The sequence below is a fragment of the Halichoerus grypus genome, chromosome 5, assembly GCF_964656455.1.
Source record: "Halichoerus grypus chromosome 5, mHalGry1.hap1.1, whole genome shotgun sequence".
Taxonomy (NCBI): Eukaryota; Metazoa; Chordata; class Mammalia; order Carnivora; family Phocidae; genus Halichoerus; species Halichoerus grypus.
Genome location: NC_135716.1, coordinates 74812996 through 74840594, shown reverse-complemented (window position 1 = coordinate 74840594; position 27599 = coordinate 74812996). Strand labels below are relative to the sequence as shown.

Sequence of the window (27599 nt, the reverse complement as noted above, 5' to 3'; positions counted from 1 at the left end):
TATGGCCAAGCCAAATGGACAACGCTGAGGCAAAGCAAAGGAATCTAGTCATTGGGTTTAAAGAAAAAAAGTCCTGATCCTGTCAACAGGTGCTGAAAAAGCATTTGATAAAATTCAACATGCAGTCCTGGTGGAAACAAACCAGCAAACAGCAAAAAAGTCTGGAGACCTGAGTGACCCGGACAAAGGGCGTCTACCAAAGAATTACTAAGGTAAAGACAGGAAAACAAAAAGGATGCCCACTCTCATAGCTACAATTCAGTATTTGTTCTGGAGCTTCTAGACAATACAATAAGATGAGGGAAAGAAATGAAATGCAAGGTATTTCTTTGTTTGTTTGTTTTAAAGATCTCCTTTGTGAGACCAATAGAACTAGTAAGAGTTCCGTAAGACAGGTGGACCCCAGATCCATATTATATCTGTGCTCTATAGCAGCAGTGACCAGTTAGAAAGCATCACTGAAAAGTTCCATCAATGGGGCGCTTGGGTGGCGCAGTCGTTAAGCGTCTGCCTTTGGCTCAGGTCATGGTCCCAGGGTCCTGGGATCGAGCCCCGAATCAGGCTCCCTACTCAGCGGGAAGCCTGCTTCTCCCTCTCCAGCTCCCCCTGCTTGTGTTCCCTCTCTCGCTGTCTCTCTCTGTGTCAAATAAATAAATAAAATCTTAAAAAAGAGGGAGAGAAAATTTCCATTAATAATAGCTGCAAACTTGGGATCCCTGGGTGGTTTAGCCGGTTAAGTGTCTGCTTTCAGCTCAGGTCATGATCCCAGGGTCCTGGGATTGAGCCCTTCATCAGGCTCCCTGCTCAGCCAGGAGCCTGCTTCTCCCTCTGCTCCCTACCTTCCCCTTGTGCTACCTCTCTCTCTCTCTCTCTCTCTCTCTCAAATAAATAAATAAATAAATAAAACCTTAAAAAAAAATAATGGCCGCAAACTCATCAAACAGCTCAGAATAAAGCTAACAGGTGCCTCAGTTTGTGTGAAAAATTAATACAACTTTTCTGGTGGAAATGATAAGGGAAATCTGTGTCCTAAGATGGCCCACCGAGCCAGTGAGAGAGTCCCAGTCCTTGCCCCGGGGCTCTTCCGGGTTCTTCTCCCTGCTCTGCTTACCTCGCGCACCAATCCGGGTCCTTCTCCCTGCCCCGCCTCGCGCACGCGCCGAAAGTGCCAAGTATGAGGAAATAGAAGTGTATAAATTGCCCCCTTTGTGCTTGGGGCTCAGACCTTTGGAGACCACTCTCCTCTGAGCCCACCAGCGTTAAATAAACCTCCTATCCTCCAAGATCTTCGAGTGCGCTTGGTTCTTCCGTCGGGTGATCGAGTCCAGGTTCCATAACAGAAGGAAAAGAAGATTTAAATACGTGGAGAGAAACACCATGACATGTATCTGGTCTGAAGCAGTACCTTCCATCACCCTCAGCATATCATCTCTTTGTGAGGAAAGAACACAACGTATTTGAAATTAGGCTTTTTCTGGAAGCAGTACTAGTTGACATTTATTAAATGCCCACTATGTGCCAAATACTTTACAATTTTATTTCAATTAAACTCTCTTAAGCCTCAGTTTTCTTGTCTGTAATATGGAGATAATAAGCCCACCATGTAGCATTGCGACTTAAAAGAGCAAATACATTAAAACAACAATAAGAGGTAGAAACGTCCAGTTATGAAATAAGTCACAGGAGGAAAAGTACAGCATAGGGACTATAGTCAGTAATATTGATGGTGACTACACTTATCATGGTGAGCATTGCATAATGTATAGAATTGTTGAATCACTATGCTGTACACCTAAAACTAATATAGTATTGTATGACAACTGGACTTCAATGAAAAATAAATCAATTAATTAGAAACAGCAACAACTCTTTATAGAGTCTTTCATGTAGTAAGAGCTCAAGAAAATGACAGGAAAAAAAACGTGTTATTTAACAAATAAGTTATTTACTTCTTACGGTAACCTTGTAAGGAAGGACTTTTTTAAAATTTAAATTCAATTAATTAACATATAGTGTATTCTTAGTTTCCCAGGTAGAGTTCAGTGATTCATCAGTCTTATATAACACCTGGTGCTCATTACATCACATGCCCTCCTTTGTGTCCATCACCCCGTTACCGCATCCCCCCAAACCCCTCCCCAAGAGAGAATTTTTATACTTAAGTAAATCGAGTCAACTGTGCAGTTCGTGTTTGAAGATTGTTCCATCTGACTGTTAAACTTGATCTTGTCCCTACGCACCATACAGTCATTCAGGGTGCGTGTTGATTTGGTTGTGAGCAGATCCAGCCAAGAGGAGAGAAGGACGCTCAGGGCAGGAAGAACAGAGTCTGAAATGTGGTCTGAGTATGGCGGGGGCTCAGTAGAAGCACCGCCTGTAACTACCCTGAGTTCTCCTTCTCCTCCCTCTGCCCATGGGCCTGTGATAATCACTGGCAGAAGTTAATTGAACTGTCCTGCAGATTTAGTCAGTCTTCTGCAAGGCTGGTAAAACGAATGGATGACGCAGTCCAGATGTCCCTCGGGGAACCTGCGGTTTTGTAGCTGAAGTCAATCTGGTTCCTCCCCAAAGGCTCGCCCACTTTGGGAGCTTGCCCACTGCTCTTAGTGCTGGTTGAATGGGCCAGACACCTCCCTTCTGCACTGAGGGGCTAATCTGCAGGGTATTTTTTGTTTTCCAGCCTCAAATGGCTTTCCTCTGTTGCCCTGTCAGAGTTCTTATTTTATAATGCTTTTAGCAATTTTTTAAATCTTTTGTTTATATTCTCTATTGTACCCCACGCTCCAGGCGGAGTCTTTGTTTGTTTGTGAACCAGCGCTAGCCGGTGTGCCCCCTACAACTCCAGGGCTCTCTGAGGCAGGTGACAAGACTGCCCAGGATGTCTGAGGTGTGAGGCCTGACAGATCAGCCCCACCGCACTTTCGGGCCAGGAGGGAAGGAGGCCTTACCTTGCGGGTCTCCCCACAGACGGGGAATACATGTGGCTTGGCAAAGCAAGTAGAAGTGCTCTCACCTCACCTTGCATGAAAAGCCCACTCAAGGGAGACACAATATTCCACTGATGGAGAGCATGCGTCGGCACACTAAGCTCTAGGTCAGATTTTTGTAAATGAAATTTTATTGGAAAACAGGCTCATTCAGGTAGGTATGGCCTGTGACTACTTTCCTGGTAGACGGCACAGGGGAGCAGTTTCAACAGACAGTGTGTGGCCCACAAAGCCTAGGATATTTACTTCTCTGGCCCTTGACTGTAAGGGTTTGCAGACCTGTGCTCTAGAGGCCTAATTTGGAACCCTCTAGTTGGCACTGAGCAATCAGAAATCCTCCTAAAGCAATGGTGAGGCACAGCCCCAGCAGGGACCGGGCCTCAGGGGCCGTTTTGGTGACCAGTGTCACTGTTGTTTGGCCCCGCTCATGCATGGGATGGGCAGTGTCTACACCTTAAAAATTTTTATAAATTTTTTATTATTTTATTATTATTATTTTTTAAGTAAATAGGCTCCACGCTCAACGTGGAGCTTGAACTCACGACCCTGAGATTAAGAGTCACATGCTCTACTGACTGAGCCAGCCAGGCACACCACCTTAAAATATTTAAAAATTGGAATAACATATACATAACATAAAATTTACCATTTTAACCATTTTCTTAAAGATTTTATTTATTTTTAGAGAGAGAGAGAGCATGAACGGGGGGGGAGGGGCAGAGGGAGAGGAAGAGAGAGAGAATCTGGAGCAGACTCTGTGCTGAGCGCAGAGCCTGACACGGGGCTCGATCCCATGACCCTGAGATCATGACCTGAGCCAAAACCAAGAGTTGGACGCTCAACTGACTGAGCCACCCAGGCCCCCCCCCCCCCCCCACCATTTTAACCATTTTTAAGTTCAGTAGCATTAAATACATTCACATTTCTGGGCAACCAGTCCATCTCCAGAACATTTTCATCATCTTAAACTGAATGTCTAAACATTTTACCATTTCTCCTGTCTTGAAGTTTTCAGCAGTCAAGAGCCCATTTCTCTCATTCATCATGATAATTCATGAGTGAGTCACTAGTGTCAGCAAGGAATATCCATTTTTGATAGTTAGCCTGCTAAAGAGCAAATCCTCTGTGTCAACTGGGATCTGTGTGGCTGATGAAGCTGCCTCTTTGCAGTGTCCAGGATGTGCAGCTAACCAATTGCACCCAGAGCATGTATTCTTTTTTTTTTTAAGATTTTATTTATTTATTTGAGAGAGAGAGAATGAGAGAGAGAGCACATGATGGGGGGAGGGTCATAGGGAGAAGCAGACTCGATGCGGGACTCGATCCTGGGACTCCAGGATCATGACCTGAGCCGAAGGCAGTCGCTTAACCAAATGAGCCACCCAGGGGCCCCTGGAGTGTATATTCTTGATAAGACATGGCTGGATTCAAACTGAAACCAGCTGGGACTCACACCCTTGCACATTGATAATACTGAAGCAATTTAAAGTAAATCACTACAACCAGCATGAAGCATGGTTTTGGAGGCTTAGCAGGTGCTCAGTAAATATTTCCTGGGCAGAAAATAAGGAAAAGAATGAATGAATCTACTCTGAAGGCAAGAGTAGAGAAATTGTCTTTTAGACTTTGGTTTTCATTGGTCATATTCTTAGGAATCTGACACTTCTGTTTTGTGGTTCTCTTTCAGGAACATGGTTGTTTTAATAATTCTTCCAACATTGATAAGAACAGTTGTTTTGAACTGGACATTGTCAAGGGTGTGCTGAAGTCCTGCTTTTCTAGTCTTCACATGTTGCGTCCCTGCCCGTCTTTCCTTCCCACCCCAGCTTCCTTGACCTGGGCATGTTCAGATTTCCACTAGAGCTGCCTGGTGCAGGGCGATGGAGTACATCCTGATTAAAAATGTGGGAGACTTCCCATGCACAGATATGCCACTGAACAATTGCCAGGATTTGCGCTCTGGTGGAATTTAAGATGGGACTGACTGGTTTCTCTTTCTCTCATTCCCTTCTCCCAAATCTCGTCAGAGGCCCACTGTAGGGGTGGAAGAACTGGGTGTGTGTTTTCACACTGTGGGGGAGTATGGGATTGTGGATTTAGGGATGGGGGTCAGAAATAGGAACCACCTTGATTTCCACCCTAGGAAACCAGTGGCTGGGAGAGGCCTTGAAAACCACCAAGATGGGCACTCCCACTGGGAAGATGAAGAGACTGAGGCCAGGAAGACTAAGTGGCATGCAGCGGTGGGCCAAAGTGGCCAGTCACACACCTCCTAGAGGCAGAGCCCTGGCAAGCCTCATTTCCACATCCCCTCGACTACAATGTTGAGTTTATTTGCCTGGATTGACTGTTGTTTAAAAAAAAAAAAAAAGACCCAAGTAGAATGTAGCCTCTACCAAAGATGTTATTTATTTATTTATTTATTTATTTATTTATTTATTTATTTAAAGAAACAGTTATCAATTTTTAAATTATTGATAGAGGAATGGAAATAAATCTCAAAACCAAATATTGTGCAGTCACTTGAGGAAAATACAGAATAAAGACCCAACAGTTTTATCTAATGAAAACGAGATGTGTCCACCTCTCCACTTTGTTGACCCTGGTCTGTGTTGTACAATTTTGCAAACAAATCTTAACATAAGTCAGTGGCGAGAGGTAAGATGAAAAATGATGTGTTCTAGAGACTGAATATTCAAGAGTATGTACTGACTATATTAGCATTTGTGTTTGCTTGTTCCCATTTTTCTGTGCTTTGACATAATTCCAATCTATATATTCCTGTAAAAGGCAAGCAATTTCCAGGCTAAAGAAGAGGAAGTGTCACATATGAAGCACATTATAATAAGAGGGAAATATGGGACCAGGGTTATCAAAGTGACCCAGCTGCCCATTGGGGCCCACAGAGCCAATGGAGAAGCCACCCTCCAGGTGGTGCTCATTCTGCCGATTCTCCAGACTGAGGCCCAAGCCCTGGGTGAAGTAGACAGAGCCCTCAGCATCACAGGTGACAAACTTGGGCCTCACGGCAAGACAGAGGTAGCTGTATTTGACCACCCCTGCTCCTCGGTCAACAGTGAAGCACCAGAGCTTTCCACCTTCCACGTCAGTTACCGCAAACTGGCCTGTGGGGTAAGCTCCCAGGGCAGGCTGGCCATGAGCTCAGGCTCCTCCTCATCAGCGGTCTCCTCCAGTAGCGCTACATCAGCCTGCTTGATCTTGGCCAGGAAGTAGTCACAGTGAGACACAGCCTGCCCCTCTGCCATGGTAAGCGGGTAACTCTGCTCCTCTACCACTTGACTGTTGGACTTCTCAACCTCAGCCAAAGAGCCGGTGAAGAACTTGCGAGAGCAAGTCAGCTCTTCCTGGCCCCTGCGTTCCTCAGGCGTACTCCTGGAGAACTGCTTTATGCCTTGCCTGAAGGACCTTGGAGACCCCTTCCAAGGCCACCTTGCGCTGCTGCAGCTCCCCCCTTAAGCTCCTGCAGAACGGCCGACTTCTCTCCGTGTCCTGATGCCGCTCTTCAGCTGCGTCTTGGACAGGGAGTGGCCAAGGGGCTGGGGGTCTGCCTCTGGGCAGGGCTCACACGACATCACAGCGCAGCTCCTGCAGGATTGCCCGGGCAGCCGCCGCCCACAGGAGCGGCACAGGAGCAGCACCCCAGCCTCACGGAGCCCGGCTGTGTCAATGATCTTCAGCACCGTCAGGTTGCCTGTCAGCTGGGTGAGGCAGGTTGTGCGGGTAATCTTGCTGCAAAAGGGACAGCGGTGACCACTGATGCTGCTGGCCAGGAGCTTCTTCAGGCATTGGGCAGATGGTATGGTCACCGTGCTGGAGCTTAGGTTGCAGCCGCTCGTCTGTGAAGGACTCCATGCAGATGGGGCATTCTAGCACTTCCCGGAGGGCATCCAGGTTCAGGTGAGAAGCTGCTGCTGTTGCAGTGGCTGTCGCACTTCCCTTGAGAGGTCTGCTAACGCAGCCCAGAACCAAATAGCTTGGTGTTCTTGCTCCAGAGGGTCAAATCCTGCTGACCACCCACGGCTAGGAGGCATCCACCGCCGCCTCCTACCATAGACATTTAAATAAGGATGTTAGAAGTTGGAAGGGACTGGGGACATTTATTAGAATGGTTTGGTCTGGGGACAGTGATAGGAAAATGGTAGTGATGGGGACATTATATACAAACATGGATCAGCAAATGGCCCCATTGCTCTGGATATTCCGTGCCTGACCTCCTGCCCTTCCTTCCCTGACTGGGGACTTACAGGTTGTGGGGGGGGCGGGGGGGGGCAGTACACTCTGTCTTTAACTTTAGCCCTCCTTGTAAAATAATTCACTGCATAAGCATCGGTTCATATCTTTCTGTCTTACTGATCAAAAACCTTGGGATAAGAGGGAAATATTTTGGGGGCACCTGGGTGGCTCAGTTGGTTAAGCGTCTGCCTATGGCTGGGGTCATGATCTCAGGGTCCTGGGATCGAGCCCCACGTGAGGCTCTCTGCTCAACTGGGAGTCTGCTTCTCCCTCTCATTCTCCCTCTATGTCCCCCCGACCCCAAATAAATAAATAAAATCTTAAAAAAAAGAGGAAAATATTTTAAAAAAATTAATTTTGACATGAATTAACTGAAATGTGCCTTGTCTTCAATGTTTGACCCTTCTGGCTACACTTGGTTCCTGGGTTTGCTTGCATTCATGGGCACAGGCCCTGGGTCATTTAGACTAATGTGATCATCTCCCTCTTCATTCCCAGATAATCATCTCAGTTTTCCCTCCCTTTGACTTGAATTGGGGACAGCTGGGAGAGACAGAGAGAGGGAGAGAGAGAATGAATGTGTGGTTGGAACTGAGTTATCTTGGCATCTCTCTTTAAAATGGAGTTGAATACTAACATTAACCTCTGACACGGAAGTATTCATAATAATTTAGGATATTAAATTATAGCTAATTATAACTTTTTTGTTTGTTTCTGAAAGCTAGAAATAAGCCAACAAGACTGTTTGGCCATGTTTGTATTATACTTGTCTCTTGGGCAGTCAGTGTTACAGATTAGTGAGATAAACCAACTAGGTCAGCTGATCCTCTTTTTAATTTTTCCTTTTTTAAAAAGTAAAAGCTGGAGAAAGGAACTGGTGACCTCTGAGGCTGTTTAGATTCTGTGCAGTTTTCTGGAAAACATCTTCATTGTTCAGGGTGAGAGGTTGAAGGTTTATTTTTATGCATCTCTGTTTTTAGCTGCAGATCAACATTGCTGGCTCACGGTGGAAGCCCCTTTGTATGAAACATCCCTTATTGCATCTGTCCCTTGAGCATAGCATGTGCCAAATTATCATTCCTGATAGGCTGGTTGATCTTCTGGAGAGAGGAAACATCTTGATAACTCCCTGAGATATGTTATGTCAGAGAAAGTGTGTCATGGATCCTTGACAGCTCACACAAGGGCATCGTTAGGGATGGAATGCCAGATGCCAGGCCTTCCAGCTCACCTGCTCAGGGACTGTTGCCCATCACATCTCATTACCCAACTGTGTACACTTGGCTGCCATTTTCTCAAAGACGCTTACGCAGTGGTATTTGGTAACGACGTCAATTCTTTTCCTGTCTGACCTAGAAGATTACAGTGACTCAATGCTGGCTGGTCAACCTTAAAGATTAAATCGAGGACATTGGCTTAATGATTTTAACAGCTAGTGTAAAGGATTTCCCAAGTGTGAGAATCATGATATAAAATAGGGTTGGGAATTTTATTCAATCTTAAAGAGAAAGTAAGTAACAACTCAAGGCTTACTTTATCATTGCATTTTTTAAAAAATAAGCCTCACGTTTTTAGAGATTTAAACAGGAATAGGATATAAGAGTCTAATGGAGAATCAGCATACCCTAAACTTGTAAAATGCCCAACTGTATGAATGGATATCTGATTGTATGCTGGAAACTATGCAAGAATCATTATTATCTTATGATTATCATAATTACTTTCTTAGTTGAATTCCTTTGGGTAAAACTTTTATTTGCTATAGTTCAGTGTTTCTCAAATGTTCACATGCATAAGAATCTCCTGGGGAGTTTGTTTATAGCACAGATTCCTGGTCCATATCCTGAGACCTCAGTAGGTATGAAGTAGTCCCCAAGAATTTAAGTAAGCACTCTTGCTGATTCCAGTGCAAGAGTAGAGATGGAGACATTTTAGCCAACCCTTAACCACCCTCTGGAAGCTGATAGAAAATGGAGTAAAAATAAGGATTAATTAATCACCAATGGCAAGTAAGCTTTATGAATATACTGCCCTGAAAAAAAAAGCTCTTGAAATCTTTTTACTCCATCTAGTATTCTAGAGAGACATACAGTTTGGAAAGAAAAGAACAGAGACCTGGCATAATGATTTCTTTGTAATGCTTGGTATATGGTTTAGAAATACTGGGAAATATGTCCTATAAAAAAATCCTGCCCGGAATATGTTGGGAACAAGTCTATGATGTGTGCCCTAGGATTTTGCATCCTAGCCTGAATGTATCTAGTGTGGAGAACTTCACTGGTTAGTTTGGAGTCTTTGTTATCTCGCCTGAAAATGGCAGGGCAGGAGCTTTGGTGGCGGGGCTGTGGTGCTGCTCAGGTAGGACTGAGGAAATGCCTCAGCAAGCTGGCTGCTGGGCCCTGAGCCACCTCACCAAACTCTATGTGGGTGCTGGGTTGCTGCACTCAGGTGAGAGAGAATGAGAAGGATGATTGTTAGCTGCCTCCTCCCTTTCTCATAGAATGTGATTTCCCTCAAATTTAGGAAAAACCTTATCTTTTCTCTTTGAGGAGAATCAAGCCAAGTGATCTTACTTTTAAAATGCTGAGTATAGACTCTATGGATGAAGAGAAATGCAAGAAAAATGTCAACAATACAGATGTTTCTTTTCCTTTGGGATTTATTTTTCCTGCTGTTATTTTGGAAGGTGACAATCATTTAAAGCTTCTTGGAAAAGTAGGGATGCTACGTAAGATGACTGATTCCATCCTTAGTGCCTTCTGAGTCCTAAATCAATTGCCTACTGGACGTGGACACCTCACAGAAACGACAAGCACAATGTGCTCAAAAGTAGGTGTAGTATTGAAATCCCAACGACATTTTTTTTTTTTGCAGAAATAGAAAAAAAATTCTAAAATTCATATGGAATCTCAGGGGACCCTGAACACCCAAAACAATTTTGAAAAAGAAGATCAAAGTTGGGAGACTAACACTTTCTGATTTCAAAACACAGTATAAAATCAAAGCACAGTATGGTACAGTATGGCATAAAGACACATAGACCAATGGAATAGAATAGACAACCCAGAAATAAACGTTTGCATATATGCTCAAATGATCTTTGACAAGGGTGCCAAGATCATTCAATGGGCAGTCTCTTCAATAAATAGTGTTGGGAAAACTGGATATCCACTTGTGAAAAAATGCAGTTGGGTCCTTTTCTTACATTATATGAAAAAGTTATCTCAAAAATAGATTAAAAACCTAAATGTAAGACCCCAAAATATAAAACTCCTAGAAGAAAACATAGGGGAAAGTCTTCATGACATTACACTTGGCAATGATTTCTTAGCTATGACAATGAAAATATAGGCAACAAAAGCAAAACTAGACAAATAGGACTATGCCAAACTTACTTTTGGGTGTCAAAGAACACTATTAGCAGAGTGAAAGACTGCCTGTGGAACGGAAGGAAGTAATGTGTTTTGTATTCTTTCATGAGATGGTCATCCAGGTTCAACCACTAAAAGGGTCACAGGAGAGGTGCAGGAAAATAAAATTTATATATTCACAGGTCCTAGAGACAGGAGGCATGCCATGCAAGGCCGCATGGGGGGAGTGTTAAGAGAGCCAGTTCAACCTAGCAGGTGGGGGGCTGAGGGACGCTAAGTGCCTTTACTGGGGGTCAAGATGGAGTACACAAACAAAAGGCATGAGGGGATTTCACTGATGCATTTAAGATCATTAAGTCACGGTTAGGGGAGGACAAGAAAGTAACTTGTGGCAGGGACCAGCCTTATCACATTGAGGCAGCAAGAAAGTATGAAGTTGAAAAATTTACAATACAATTTGGAAATCATATATCTGATAAGGGGTTAATATTGAGAACATATAAAGAACTCTTACAACCCAGCAACTAAAAAATCAAATAGCCCATCAAAAAATGGGCAAAGAACTTGAATAGATATTTCTTCAAAGAATATACAAATGGCCAGCAAACATAAAATGATACTCAACATCATTAATCATTATAGAAATGCAAATAAAAACTATGATGAGATATCACCCCATACTAATTAGGATGACTTCTATTAAAAAAAACACACAGAAAATAACAAGCATTGGAGAGGATGTGGATAAATTGGAACCTTTATGCACTGTTGGTGAGATTGTAAAATGGTGCCACCACCATGGAAAACAGGGTGGCAGTTCCTCGAAAGATTAAAAAAGAGCTACCATTTGATTTAGCAATCTTATTTCTGGGTGTATATCCGAAAGAATACAAAGTATGGTCTCAAAGAGATATTTGCACACCAATGTTCATAGCAACACTATTCACAATAACTGAGAGGTGGAAGCAACCCAAATATCCTTTGGTGGATAAATGGATAAACAAAATGTGATACATCCATACAATGGAATATTATTCAACCTTAACAAGGAAGGAAATCCTGTCACATGCTCCAGCATGGATGAAACTTGAGAACATTATGCTAAGTGAAATAAGCTGGTTGTAAAAAGACAAGTTCAGCACGATTCTACTTATATGAGGAACTTAGAGTAGTCAAATCCATAGAGAAAGCAAGTAGAATGGTGGCTGCCAGGGGCTGAAGGAAGGGGGAAATGGGAAGTTATTGTTTAATGGTACAGAGTTTCAGTTTTGCAAGATGAGAATGTTCTGGTGATGGATGGTGGTGATGGTTGCACAACAAGGTGAACATACTTAGCACTACTGAACTGTACACTTAAACTAATTAAAATGTTAAAAAAAAACCCCACAACTAGGTGTATCATTTTTCTTGTGACCTCTTTCTCCGCTGTACCATGAGGATTCTTTGTTGCAAGTCACCAAACTGACTCAAAATGATGTAAGCAGAAAAGGAATCGATTACACATATACTGTGTTTAACTGACTTGAAGAGGTACACTTTTTCCTATCCTAGCATGTCTGATATCAGAAACCATCTCACAACTGGTGACATTTGTAGTGGATGAGGTAGGTGCTGCCCAGATTTTCCCTTCAAGTCTGTCTTCCTGGAGCGCTGACAGAGGACAGCACTTAGCTGGGTGTCCCTTTCTGGGATTTGCCTGCTGTTGGGAGGAGCTCCCTTACCAAAGGCTACACTCCACATTCAGTGACTCGTCTACAGGGCACCGATAGCTGGTGCACCACCTGACACGCTGAGCCCCGTAAATGTTTGTCGTGAGAATGAATGAGCACATTGAAGGGCTTTTCTCCTGTAGGTGAGGTCCAGTAACTCACCTGGTCCAGACGCTTAGAACTTTATGCTTCAGTGATTTCAAGAGAGCATGCCTCAAGATTTTCTGCTCCCTCTGACCATTTTGAGCTTAGCTCCTGGATCAGTCTGCCCAAAACACTGCTGTAATTTTACCAGGGTCAAAATCCTTTGGGGGGGCGTCCTTGTTACCCACTAAGAGAAGTCCTGAGTTCACTGACTCCTGTCTGTTTAGTTCTGGCTCATCTTTCTAAACTCACTTCTTCTTCTTCTTCTTCTTTTTTTAAGATTTTATTTATTTATTTGAGAGAGTATGAGAGAGATAGGATGAGCAGGCAGAGGGGGAGGGAGAAGCAGGCTCTCTGCTGAGCAGGGAGCCCGACATGGGGCTCAATCCCACTACCCTGAGATCATGACCTGAGCCAAAGGCAGACGCTTAACCTACTGAGCCACCCAGGTGCCCCTCTAAACTCACTTCTTTTTTTTTTTTTTTTTTTTTTTATTAAAGATTTTTATTTATTTATTTGAGAGAGAGAGTGAGAGACAGAGAGCACGAGAGGGAGGAGGGTCAGAGGGAGAAGCAGACTCCCCGGCTGAGCAGGGAGCCCGATGCGGGACTCGATCCCGGGACTCCAGGATCATGACCTGAGCTGAAGGCAGTCGCTTAACCGACTGAGCCACCCAGGTGCCCTAAACTCACTTCTTATGATTTATCTCCATCATCATTTGCTCACAATTCTTTGAGTCATTCTTGATTTCGTCTTTGCTTGGCTATTAGCTTAGTCTTGAATATTTACTTGTTTTTCTCTCACCAAATCATAACCACATGCCAATACCCACTGCAGATCCCAGTCTATCCTGAAGCTTTTCTTTATTGCCTCGGTTCACAGATTTATATCTTACCTGCTGTAACAGTTATAATTTGTGCCATCTAACTGAGTATGTCTCTCTTATTATGATTTAATCATTCATTTCTCATCTCTTAATCATATGGGAAATTCTTCATGGGCGAGAATTTTCTAACATCCTTATATATACTTTTGCCCAAACACAGTATATGGCAGATAGAAAATATTTGGAAATAGCTTGATGAACAAATGACCTGATGGCAATCTTCTGGGAGGGATGGGAAGTGTTCCTGAGACATTCTGAGTGGGGTAATATAGAAGAAATAGGCAAGGTGGTAAAGAAAACATCATCTATTGATTTTAATTTTTATGAAAGTAAATATCTACAGTAGGCTTTAAAATGGTGCCTGGAGCGTTATATTGGAAAATTGTGGTCCCAGTTCCACTCCTCAGAGACAACTTCTTTCAACTCTTCCAGATATATTTTTTTAATTAGAAACTCCAAATTTCTAAATAACACGCTTTTATGTTATTTTTTGATGAATCAGTTTTCTGCATAAGTTTCTATTACGGTAAGATCCCATGTTCCTTTTTTTCTTGTTCATTCCCTTGTTTACTGAGGCACACCATCCAGTAGCAACCTAAGAAGGTATATATGAGAACTCTCTCTTTTGTATTAAGACTATTTTTTAGAGCAGTTTTAAGTTTATAGCAAAACTGAGGAGAAAGGACTGAGATTTCTTGTATTTCCCCACCCCCACACATGCATAGCCTCTCCATTATCCATCTCTATCACCAGAGTGGTAAATTTGTTGCAGCTGATGAACCCACATTGACCCATCATAATTACCCAAAGTCCATAGGTTATATTAGGGTTTACTCTTGGTGTTATGCATTCTATGGGTTGGGAATAACATATTATGACATGTATGTGTCATTATAATATCATATGGAGTGGGCGCCTGGGTGGCTCATTTGGTTAAGTGACTGCCTTTGGCTCAGGTCATGATCCTGGAGTCCCAGGATCGAGTCCCGCATCCTGCTCAGCAGGGAGTCTGCTTCTCCCTCTAACCCTCCCCCCTCTCATGTGCTCTCTTTCTCTCTCTCATTCTCTCTCTCTCTCTCAAATAAATAAATAAATAAAATCTTTAAAAAAATAATATCATATGGAGCACTTTCACTGTCCTAAAAATTCTCTGTGCTCTACCTATTCATCCCTTCCCATCCACCCCAAACCTCTAGCAACGGTGATCCTTTTACTGTCCTCATACTTTTGCCTTTTTAAAGATGTCATATAGTTGGAATCATACAGTATGTAATCTTTTCAGATAGGTTTATTTCACTTAGTAATTTGCACTTAAGCTTCTTCTATGTCTTTTCATGGCTTGATAGCTCATTTCTTTTTAGTTCTGAATAATATTCCACTGTCTGGATGAACCACCATTTGTTTATCCATTCACCTACTGAAGGACATCTTGGTTGCTGCCAAGTTTTGGCAATTATGAATACAGCTGCTACAAATATCCACGTTCATGGACAGATGTTTCCAACTCCTTTGGGTAAATATCAAGGAGCACGATTGCTGGATAATATGCAAACAGTATGTTTAGTTTAGTAAGAAATTGTCAAACTGCCAGATTTTTGTGAGAAATCTTCCAAAGTGACTGTACTATTTTGCATTCCCACCAACAATGGATGAGAATTCCCATTGCTCCACATCCTCATCAGTGTTCTGAATTTTAGTCATTCTGATAGGTTGTGTTGTGGCATCTCGTTTAGCCTGCATTTCCCTGATGACATATGATGTGGAGCAACTTTTCTATGCTTATTTGCCATCTTCTTTGGTGAGGTGTCTAATCGGGTCTTGGCCCATTTTTTAAAAAAAAAAAATTTATTAACATATAATGTATTATTTGTACAGGTCTGTGATTCATCAGTCTTACACAATCACAGTGCTCACCATAGCACATACCCTCCCCAATGTCCATCACCCAGCCACCCCTTTCCTCCCACCCCTCTCCCCTCCAGTGACCCTCAGTTTGTTTCCTGAGATTAAAAGTCTCTTATGATTTGTCTCTCCCTCTGGTTTCATCTTGTTTCATTTTTCCCTCCCTTCCCCTATGATCCTCTGTCTTGTTTCCGAAATTCCTATCAGTGAGATCATATGATAATTGTCTTTCTCTGATTGACTTATTTTTCATTTTTTTGATGGCTCATACATAAAAAATTCCACTTTTCATGTATACCACATCTTCTTTATCCATTCTTCTGTCGACGGACATCTAGGCTCTTTCCGTAGTTTGGCTATTGTGGACATTGCTGCTATAAACATTGGGGTGCAGGTGTCCCTTCGGATCACTACATTTGTATCTTTGGGGTAAATACCCAGTAGTGCAATTGCTGGGTTGTAGGGTAGCTCTATTTTCAAATTGTTGAGGAACTTCCATACTGCTTTCCAGAGTGGCTGCACCAGCTTGCATTCCCACCAACAGTGTAGGAGGGTTCCCCTTTCTCCGCATCCTCACCAATATCGGTCGTTTCCTGACTTTTTAATTTTAGCCATTCTGACTGGTGTGAGGTAGTATCTCATTGAGGTTTTGATTTGTATTTCCCTGATGCCGAGTGGTGTTGAGCACTTTTTCATGTGTCTGTTGGCCATGTGGATGTCTTTGCAGAAATGTCTGTTCATGTCTTCTGCCCATTTCTTGATTGGATTCTTTGTTCTTTGAGTGTTGAGTTTGATAAGTTCTTTTTTTTTTTTTTTTTTTTAAGATTTTTTTATTTATTTGCGAGAGAGACAGTGAGAGACAGAGAGCATGAGAGGGAGGAGGGTCAGAGGGAGAAGCAGACTCCCCGCTGAGCAGGGAGCCCGATGTGGGACTCGATCCCGGGACTCCAGGATCATGACCCGAGCCGAAGGCAGTCGCTTAACCAACTGAGCCACCCAGGCGCCCCAGAGTTTGATAAGTTCTTTATAGATTTTGGATACTAGCCCTTTATCTGATCTGTCATTTGCAAATATCTTCTCCCATTCTGTCGGTTGTCTTTTGGTTTTGTTGACTGTTTCCTTTGCTTTGCAAAAGCTTTTTATCTTGATGAAGTCCCAATAGTTCATTTTTGCCCTTGCTTCCCTTGCCTTTGGCGATGTGTCTAGGAAGAAGTTGTATGGCTGAGGTCAAAGAGGTTGCTGCCTGTGTTCTCCTCAAGGATTTTGATGGACTCCTGTCTCACATTTAGATCTTTCAACCATTTGGAGTCTATTTTTGTGTGTGGTGTAAGGAAGTGGTCCAGTTTCATTCTTCTGCATGTGGCTGTCCAATTTTCCCAACACCATTTGTTGAAGAGACTGTCTTTTTTCCATTGGGCAGTCTTTCTTGCTTTGTCGAAGACCGTAGAGTTGAGGGTCCATTTCTGGGCTCTCTATTCTGTTCCATTGATCTATGTGTCTGTTTTTGTGCCAGTCCCATACTGTCTTCATGATGACAGCTTTGTAATAGAGCTTGAAGTCCGGAATTGTGATGCCACCGGCTTTGCTTTTCTTTTTCAACATTCCTCTGGCTATTCGGGGTCTTTTTCTGGTTCCATACAAACTTTAGGATTATTTGTTCCATTTCTTTGAAAAAAGTTGATAGTATTTTGATAAGGATTGCATTAAATGTGTAGATTGCTCTAGGTAGCATTGACATCTTCACAATATTTGTTCTTCCAATCCATGGGCATGGAACGTTTTTCCATTTCTTTGTGTCTTCCTCAATTTCTTTCATGAGTATTCTATAGTTTTCTGAGTACAGATTCTTTGCCTCTTTGGTTAGATTTATTCCTAGGTATCTTATGGTTTTGGGTGCAATTGTAAATGGGATTGACTCCTTAATTTCTCTTTCTTCTGTCTTGTTGTTGGTGTATAGAAATGCAACTGATTTCTGTGCATTGATTTTATATCCGGCCACTTTACTGAATTCCTGCGTGAGTTCTAGCAGTTTTGGGGTGGAGTCTTTTAGGTTTTCCACATAAAATATCATATCATTGGCAAAAAGTGAGAGTTTAACTTCTTCTTTGCTGATTCGGATGCATTTTATTTCTTTTTGTTGTCTTATTGCTGAGGCTAGGACTTCTAGTACTATGTTGAGCAGCAGTGGTGAGAGTGGACATGCCTGTCATGTTTCTGACCTTAGGGGAAAAGCTCTCAGTTTTTCCCCATTGACTATGATATTTGCTGTGGGTTTTTCATAGATGGCTTTTATGATATTGAGGTATGTACCCTCTATCCCTACACTCTAAAACATTTTAATCAAGAAAGGATGCTGTACTTTGTCAAATGCTTTTTTCTGCATCTATTGAGAGGATCATATGGTTCTTGTTCTTTCTTTTATTAATGTATTGTATCACATTGATTGATTTGCGGAAGTTGAACCAACCTTGCAGCCCAGGAATAAATCCCACTGGTTGTGGTGAATAATCCTTTTAATGTACTGTTGGATCCTATTGGCTAGGATTTTGGTGAGAATTTTTGCATCCATGTTCATCAGGGATATTGGTCTGTAGTTCTTCTTTTTAATGGGGTCTTTGTCTGGTTTTGGGATCAAGGTAATGCTGGCTTCATAAAATGAGTTTGGAAGTTTTCCTTCCATTTCTATTCTTTGAAACAGCTTCAGAAGAATAGGTATTAATTCTTCTTTAAAGCCATCTTTAAAGCCATCTGGCCCTGGCTCTTGGTTTTGGGAGATTTTTGATTACTGCTTCAATTTCCTTAGTGGATATGAGTCTGTTCAGGTTTTCTATTTCTTCCTGGTTCCTTTGGTACTTTATACGTCTCTAGGAATGCATCCATTTCTTCCAGATTGTCTAATTTGCTGGCATATAGTTGCTCATAATATGTTCTTATAATTGTTTGTATTTCTTTGGTGTTGTTTGTGATCTCTCCTCTTTCATTCATGATTTTATTTATTTGGGGCATTTCTCTTTTCTTTTGGATAAATCTGGCCAGGGGGTTATCAATCTTATTAATTCTTTCAAAGAACCAGCTCCTACTTTCATTGACCTGTTCTACTGTTCTTTTGGTTTCTATTTCATTGATTTCTGCTCTGATCTTTATTATTTCTCTTCTCCTGCTGGGTTTAGGCTTTATTTGCTGTTCTTTCTCCAGCTCCTTTAGGTGTAGGGTTATGTTGTGTATTTGACACCTTTCTTGTTTCTTGAGAAAGGCTTGTATTGCTCTGTACTTTCCTCTTAGGACCGCCTTTGCTGCATCCCTAAGATTTTGAACTGTTATGTTTTCATTTTCATTTGTTTCCATGCACTTTTTAAATTCTTCTTTAATTTCCTGGTTGACCCATTCATTCTTTAGTAGGATGCTCTTTAGCCTCCCTGTATTTGAGTTCTTTCCACCTTTCCTCTTGTGATTGAGTTCTAGTTTCAAAGCACTGTGGTCCAAAAATATGCACGGAATGATCCCAGTCGAGACCTGATTTATGACCCAGGATGTGATCTATTCTGGAGAATGTTCCAAGGGCACTAGAGAAGAACATGTATTCTGTTGCTTTTGGATGGAATGTTCTGAATATATCTGTGAAGTCCATCTGGTCCAGTGTGTCATTTAAAGCCTTTATTTCCTTGTTGATTTTTTGCTTAGATGATCTGTCCATTTCAGTGAGGGGTTGTTAAAGTCCCCTACTATTATTGTATTATTGTCGATGTGTTTCTTTGATTTTGTTATTAATTGGCTTATATAATTGGCTGCTCTCATGTTAGGGGCATAGATATTTACAATTGTTAGATCTTCTTGTTGGATAGACCCTTTAATTATGATGTAGTGCCCTTCCTCATCTCTTATTATAGTCTTTGGTTTAAAATCTAATTTGTCTGATATAAGGATTATTTGGCCCATTTTTTAAATCAAATTGTTTTTTATTGTTGAGTTTTAGGAGTTACTTGTGTGTTTTGAGTAGTAGTTCTTTTTCAAATGTGTCTTTTGCAATTACTTTCTCCGAGTCTTTGAGTTGTCTTTTCATCTATTGACATTGCCTTTGGCACAGCAGATGTTTAGAATTTTAATGAAGCCCAGCTTATCCATTATTTCTTTCATGGATTGTGCCTTTGGTCTTGTATCTGAAGAGTCATCACTAGACTCAAGGTCATCTAGGTTTTCTGAGAGTTCTATTTTTGTGGTCTTTGCATGTCTGCAAAGGTTTTTATTCTATCTTCACATTTGATTTATAATTTGGCTGATTATAGAGTTCCAATGGAATTTTTTTTAAAAAGATTTTTATTTAAATATCTGACAGACAGATAGAGCCAGAGAGTACAAGTGGAGGGAATGGCAGAGGGAGAGGGAGAAGCAGGCTCTGCACTGAGCAGGAAGCCCGATGCGGGGCTCAATCCCAGGACCCTAGGATCATGACCTGAGCTGAAGGCAGACGCTTAACCATCTGAACCACCCAGGTGCACCTATTGGAATTTTGACGTTGTGTAACACCCAGCTTTGTTGTTGAGAATCTGATGACATTCACATTCCTTTTCCTTGAATTGTTACTGGGTTTACCTCTCTGTCTTCCCTTTACATTTAAGGAACAAAATTTTTAATGATATGCCTTTGCATGAATTTAAAAAATTAATTGTGGTGGGTATGTGGTGGGCCCTTTCAAGCTAACTCATTAAAGAAATTATTCTGGCATTATTTTTTTGATTACCCCTTTTTCTCTGTTTTTGTTTTTGTTTTTTTTTTTCTGGAGTACAACTTATCAGATTTTAAGTTATAACATCTGGATTGATCCATTAATTCTCCTTTTTTTTTAAAGATTTATTTATTTATTTTGGAGAGAGAAAAAGAGTGTGAGCAAGCCGAAGGGAGACAGGGTGAGGGAGAGAATCCTGAAGCAGAATCCCCATTGATCAGGGAGCCTGACATGGGGTTCAATCCCAGGACCCTGAGATCATGACCTGAGCCAAAATCAAGAGTTGGTTACTTAGCCAGCTGTGCCACCCAGGTGCCCCGATCCACTAATTATCTTATTTATTTCCTACTTTCTATATGTTCTCATTCTTATTCTACTTTCTGGATATTTATCTGATTTTAACTTCCAACATTCCATTGGATTTTTAAAATTTCAGTTCTAATATTGTGCTATCCATGGTCTCTTTCTTCTTTAATCTTTTAAGATATATATTCTCTTCTTAATATATAATCTTGGGACACTGGTTGGCTCAGTCCGTTGTGTTCGACTCTTGGTTTCAGTTCCGGGTTATGACCTTAGAGTTGTGGGATTGAGCCCCACATCCATCAGGCTCCCTGCTCAGCAGGGAGTCTGCTTCCTCTCTCCCTCTTCCTTTCCCCCTCCTTGTGCTCTCTCTTTCTCTGAAATAAAGAAATAAATCTTAAATATATGTGTGTGTATATATATATTCTTTTCTTCCTTTGAGGATATTATGACTTCTATTCTCTGCATTGTCTTTGCTTCTTTCCTATTCTCCTCTCTCTCTTCTCTTTGTTTCCATCTTGGTGACAAATATTTTCCCTTGGCCCCACCAAGCTATACTCAAGGTCACTCAAATCCAACCCTCTGCTTTTTGCCATAGAGGCTGTATCAACAGGCTCCTGTGCCCTTTAGATTCTGTATGGGCTTGGCCTGTGGGAAAGCTGGACAGAGAGAATGAATTTGGAGTATTGGCTCCCCCAAGCAATCACTCCCCAACCGCTCCAAGATTCTCCTACCAAAGGCCACAGTTCTGGGCAAATAGACTCTCTGTACAACTACATTCTCCAGATTTGGGCAGCCCATCCTTCATATTTATCCACCCTGAGCACTGCTTATTTTTGTCAGCTGTCCCTCCATTAAATTATCCTTAAATTTCCAGATTTGGGTGTGCCATCTGTTTTGTTTCAGATTTTTAAAAAAGATTTTATTTATTTATTTATTTGACACAGAGAGAGAGAGATCACAAGTAGGTAGAGGAGCAGGCAGAGGGAGAGGGAGAAGCAGGTTCCCTGCTGAACAGAGAGCCTGATGTGGGGCTCAATCCCAGGACCCTGGGATCATGACCTGAGCCGAAGGCAGATGCTTAACCAACTGAGCCACCCAGGTGGGCCTTCTTTCAGATTTCTAACTGCTGTTGTCATTTCCATGTACAAGGATTTCTTCAAATGTATGGTAATCTTCAGCTGTCCCTTCATAGCTAAGAGCTGGTGGGAAGCCCTGCTATATTGTAAGGGCTTGTAGCCTGATGAGCTTCACTGCTAAGAAATAGGGGGCAATCCTTTCATTTGTGTACTCCCAAATGTCATTATCTGGACATATTTTCTCTTGGAATTTCACTGGAGAATAATTATTATACTCTAATCTCCACTTGATGAGGGGGTGGAGGGAGAGGTGGCCATAAGCATGGCTGCTGGTATCTGTGAGCGGAGCAGAAGGCTAGAACCCAAAGGCCCACATGTGGACCTGCACCAGGCACCCCATGTGGGTCCATCCTAGTCCTGCCCGCCCCTGGCTCTGGTTTCGGAGGAGAGAGTGGGAAGGAGCTACCTGTTGTGGGATGATGTGAGGCAGACCTAGGGTCTGGGTGTTCTGCGTCCAGAATTTCATACAGTTTCCTGTTTTGAATGGCACCTTCTCCTTGCCTTCCATGAGGAGTTCCCCAGGATGAACTGGCCTGCTAAGTCAGTTACCACGCCTTCTCCTCATTGTATCTGCACAATTGGCTGACATTTCTTAACTGCTGTTGTCTCCTCTTCCTTCTTTTTATAATTTTATAATTCCTCTACTGTCATTTTGGCAGGATTTTAGGAAAGAGAGGAGATGAATGTTTATAAAAGCCATTTTTTGAAACAAAAAACTTGGTAAGCAAAAGCAAGAGGCAGCATAGTCTGTGGTTCAAAACTAGATCCAGCTCTGTGATTTTATTTCCTTCCCTGTAAAAAGGAGAGGAGTGTAAGAACAGCATGTTCTTCTTCTTTTTTTTTTTTAAAGATATATTTATTTATTTTGTAGAGAAAGAGAGAGCACACGTGAGAGTGTGAGAGAGTGCACAGGGTGGGGAGGAGCAGAGGGAGAGGGAGAGTCAGAATCTCAAGCAGACTCCCTGCTGAGCACGGAGCCCAAGGTGGGGCTCGATTCCACAACCCTGAGATCATGACCTGAGCAGAAATCAAGAGCTGGATGCTTAACCGACTGAGCCACCCAGGCACCCCAAAGAGCAAGTTCTTTAGGGAAGATTGATTAGTTACCATTACAGAAGTGCTTAAAACAGCATATGGTACATAGTTAGCACCACTTACAAAAACAGCGCAACACATTTGGTTTCAAAATATCCTGTTAATAGAACAGTTGTGAACAATAGGACCCTGGTGCAGGGTTTTGAGATTCCTTTACACAGTTCCACTGGAAGCTGGTTCTACTAGGAGCTGGGATTTGGCTGACCCAGAGACAAATCATCTGGGGTCACAGTGTAGAGCTTTCAAAGGTTGTGGGGAGCAGGAAGAGGAAGGTGGGCAAATAAATTCTGCTGCCCTTTCATGGAGCAGGCATGAAGGAGAGAGGCTGGGGCAAGCCTGCAGGAGAGGGAAGGGGAGCAATGGGAACGTGTAACCTTCTCTGGGCCCACCAGGGCTCTTACCCTGCTGGGTGAAGCCCAGGCTGGAAGATGCAATTTAGACAACATTGCAACCTGGAAGGATAGGAACCTGCCCAGAATGCTCTGGTAGAACTCATCAAGAGACCACGTGTCGGAACAGGAAGTAACTATGCACTTGAAAGACCTACTGCTTAAAGCAGTATTGTTTTTTTATTATTTAAAAAAAATTTTTTTTTTAAAGATTTTATTTATTCGACAGAGAGAGACACAGTGAGAGAGGGAACACAAGCAGGGGCAGTGGGAGAGGGAGAAGCAGGCTTCCCGCTGAGCAGGGAGCCCGATGTGGGGCTCGATCCCAGGACCCTGGGACCATGACCTCAGCTGAAGGCAGACGCTGAACGACTGAGCCACCCAGGCGCCCCTTAAAGCAGTGTTATTGAAAACACAGAAAGGATTTGAGAAAATCAATCAATACATGTTCAGGCTGTGCTGAGCATTGGAAATAAGTGTGAAATGTTTTAAAGAATAAAAGACAAGATCAACTTAGTCTGATTTCAGATGCTCAGAGCAACAGGTGAATATTGTGAGCATGGCCTGGTTTAATTGTGAAAATATTGCCTCTCTAATTGTCTTACTGATTCGTCCAAGAAATATTAACTGAGCACCACATCCATGAAAGACAGTGTGACAATGTTACAAAGAAAGATCCAGTTGTCCTTTTTTCTAAGGGGTTTTCATCTAAAGGAGACATTTGCACAAGTCCCTGAATCAAGGTAACATATGATGAGCAGTAAAGTTCATTGATGTGATAGAATTTAGTGGAAGAAGAAATAACTATAAACTGAGCTGATCAGTAAAAATGTGGGACAGATGGGATAAGACCTGGGGTTTTGTCCTCTCTGCTTCGAGGCCTGGCCACTGACTCACCCTCCCGTCAAGACTATATGTCCCAGCAGCACTGAAATACACGTGTTCCTGCAGGTTGCCCCGTGTCTGACTCCAGACCTTACAGTAGCCGATCCTTTTCCTCATAGTGCTCTTCCTCCAGTGGCCAAGGTCAGGGGGCTTCCCAACTAATGGAGTCTCAGCTTTTTTTTAAAAAATATTTTTTTTATTTATTTGTGTGTGAGAGAGAGAGATAGCAAGAAAGAGCACGAGTGGGGAGGAGAGGGAGAAGCAGACTCCCTGCTGAGCAAGGAGCCCGATGCGGGACTCGGTCCCAGGACCCAGGGATCATGACCCAGGCTTAAGGCAGTGTCTTAATTGACTGAGCCACCCAGGCGTCCACTAATGGAGTCTCAGCTTTGATGCCAACTTCTTTGGGGACCTCTCTGACCCACAAATGTCCCTTGAGAAGGGACATTGTCCCCCGTTTGTATAATAATTTAATATATGCCAGCCAAACAAAGTATTCATATCTTTACTGAATTCAATTAAAGTAGACCAGCACGGTATACTGTGTGACATTCACTATACACACGTGACTTGGGCAATGCAAGGTAATTCTAGATGTGCTCGTTATCCAACTATCGGCACCATGAACAGTGCCAGTCATGTCCGGCACAGACGAGCAGTCTGTCTCCTAAATGTAAGGGCCATTTTTTTTTTTTTTTTTACATTTTCTTCTAGCACCCCTGCTTATCGATTGCATTACTTAGCAGACTGTATTGCAACTGGACATTTAAACAACGGATCTCTCACTAGATGGTGGGCTCTTTGTGGAAGGTCTCTTTGACGGTTGTCATTCCAGCACTGGTACCTAACACAGATTCATGTTGAGGGCGCACCAGGCAAGAAAACAGCGAAAGGAAAATGTGTGTGCGTGTCTGCATGTGTGTGCGTGCGCGCAAATGTGTGGCAAGGCGTGTTCAGCTTTGTACCCTGGGGGAGGGGGGACCAACCTATAAGCTGGCATGGGTTCCCAGGGGCAGACAGTGGACAGTGTGTCGGGAAAGCAAGTCCCAGCCTGCGGATGAAGGTGGGGGTCTTTGGCTTGAAAATTCCTCTTTGCCTTGATCCGTGGTCTGAGAACCAGCGGCAGCAGCATTACCAGGCAGCTTGTTAGACTCTCAGGCTCCACCCCAGCCCCACTGGATCACAGTGGACTTTTCCCAAGCTTCTCAGGGGACTTGCTCGCACCTTCAAGTGTAAGAAGCATGACCCAGACGATGCCAAGACCTCACCAAATCCACCAACTTTACTGTAATTGTGTCCAATCGTTACTTACTTCAACACTCCTCATATTTTCATATATTGAATTTTCCATACCTCTTGTAAATTGTTGAAAAAGAGAAAATGTTAAAAAAGAAAACCAAGAAAATAATTTCCTTTCAGAGAGCAAAGACCATTTTTAAAAAAAAATTTTTAGATTGATTTATTTATTTGAGGGGCAGAGCGGGGGGAGAGAGAGAGAGAGAGAGAAGTAAAAAGAGAAACTACACAGAGGGAGAGGGAGAGGGAGAAAGAAGCAGGCTGCCCGCTGAACAGGGAGCCCAATGCGGGGCGCAATCCCAGGACCCTGGGCTCATGACCTGAGCTGAAGGCAGACGCTTAACGACTGAGCCTCCCAGGCGCCCCAGGAAAAGAGCTTGTTAGAGGTAACGTCCAACTCTATGAATTTTATGGATTAGCCTCAGTCTGTGTCAGAATATTTCCTCGTGAGAATGAAATGGTATTTAGGTTTACAGCAGTGTTGTGAACATAGCACAGAGGGTTCATATATACCCCATAACCAACTTCCCCCATGTCAACATCTTACCATTAGTGTCCATTTGTCACAGTGAGTGAATTGGTATCGATACATTATCATTCACTAAATTCAGTACTTCATTCAGATTTCCTTATTTTTTATTTGACATCCTTATTCTGTTATTCTGTTCCAGGATTCCACGTTATACTTAGTTGTCATGTCTCTTAGGCTCCTCTTGCCCGTGACAGTTTGTCAGACTTTGGTTATTTTTGGACTTATTAATTTTAACAACTTTAATTTTTGGAATGCTCTTTCTTCCTCTGGCAGAGCAGAGTCTGACTAAATGGGTTCATATAACACTTTAAATCAGATTAAGGAAATCAATGCCCGATAATGAGCTTGTGGAGGGTGGGACTGGATTACTGTAACGAGGCAGAGCTCTGGAATCTGGCACACACAGGTGCTCAGTAACTGATGTAGTCAGTTTATAAATTGTATTTATTTATTCATTATTTATTTATTTTTTTAAATAGTTATTTATTTACTTTGGAGAGAGAAAGAGAGCAAGAGCAGGAGGGGCAGAGGGAGAGGGAAAGAGAATCTGAAGCAGATTCCATGCTGATCGCAGAGCCCCATGTGGGGCTCGATCTCATGACCCTGAGATCATGACCTGAGCTGACACCAAGAGTCAGACAGACGGTTAACCAGCTATGCCACCCAAGCACCAATGTAGTCAGTTTTTGGTTTACTTTTTTTATTATGCCCCTACTAGGTAATGTGGGCTGGGGTTATAATGACCAATGGGATCAGGTGCCTGTTTTTAAAGATCTTAGAAACAAAGGTGGAGACAGTTACGTAGAATAAATTTTTCTTTTTAAATTTGGGATCCTTGCTGGACCCATATACAGGAATCAGTGAGAGAGATAGTGGTCATTTCCTTGAAGATCCTGGGGGATTGAACTGAGTCAGGAAAGCCTTTCTAGGGCAGATGAATTTTTTTTTTTTTTAAGGTTTTATTTTTAAGTCATTTCTACACCCAAGGTGGGGCTTGAACTCACAGCCCTGAGATCAAGAGTTGCATGCTTTACTGACTGAGCCAGCCAGGTGCCCCTAGGACATCTGAATCTTAAAAAAAAATGACTTGGTGTTCAACCAGCAGAAAAGGATGGATAAGTCACGTGTTGGTTTATTTTTTTCATTTGCTTTGGTAACTGATGTTTGGAATTATGTTCCTTTAGATTTTGGGACTGAATATGCAGTTTAAACTAGCTGGTAACCTCTAGCTTTTTTGAAAATTCACTTAGTTTAGGCCAAGCTGTAACTTCCTGATTAAAAGAAGAAGGAAAAATAAAGAGTGCCTTTTGAGTAGTGCTGTTTCATAGTGCCTTCCACGATGATGGACATCTGTGTTGTGGAATATGCAGCCACTGGACACATATGGCTTCTGCACTTTTACTCTGCCCAGCATGACGGAGGAACGGAATTTTAAATATTCTGAAATTTTAATTAATTTAAATTTAAATAGCCACGTAATTGATTTTAATTATTTATTTTAACTATTATTTAACAAATAATAAATAAATAACTTTAGTTTACATTTAAATAGCCACGTATAAGATAAGCTAGTGTCTATCTTAGTGGACCATGCAGCCTTAGAACACTAACAAAGATCCACTGGGCCTTGCAGTTTAATAAGACAATGGATTTCAGGGGGGAAATAGATGAGGAAGAGATGAGATATAATTTCCTTGAAATATTGAAAGTTTTTAATGTCAAGGGGAGTATGAGCCTGGGAAAATATTATTTTCTATATTCCTCAAGACATTTTGCCCAAGTGCCTGGAATATGGCAGCTTGGTTGACTTCTCTTTGCACAGGCATTTTTGTAAAAGATGTGCTGTGAGCAAGTGTGGTGATCAGGGTGGGAGGCGTTGTTTATACTGAACAATTTTGCTTGTTTTCCATGGAGGCATTTTATTTTCACATATGTATTTTCACATCCCTAGAAAAAGAATCCCAGGATTTTCCCTCCTATGTAT

At 42.3% G+C, this 27599-nt stretch overlaps 1 pseudogene; it reads right to left on the bottom strand.

Moving 5' to 3' along the window:
• Positions 1-6097: 6097 nt before the first annotated feature.
• Positions 6098-23904, bottom strand: LOC118520586 (E3 ubiquitin-protein ligase TRIM32-like; annotated as a pseudogene).
• Positions 23905-27599: the final 3695 nt, after the last annotated feature.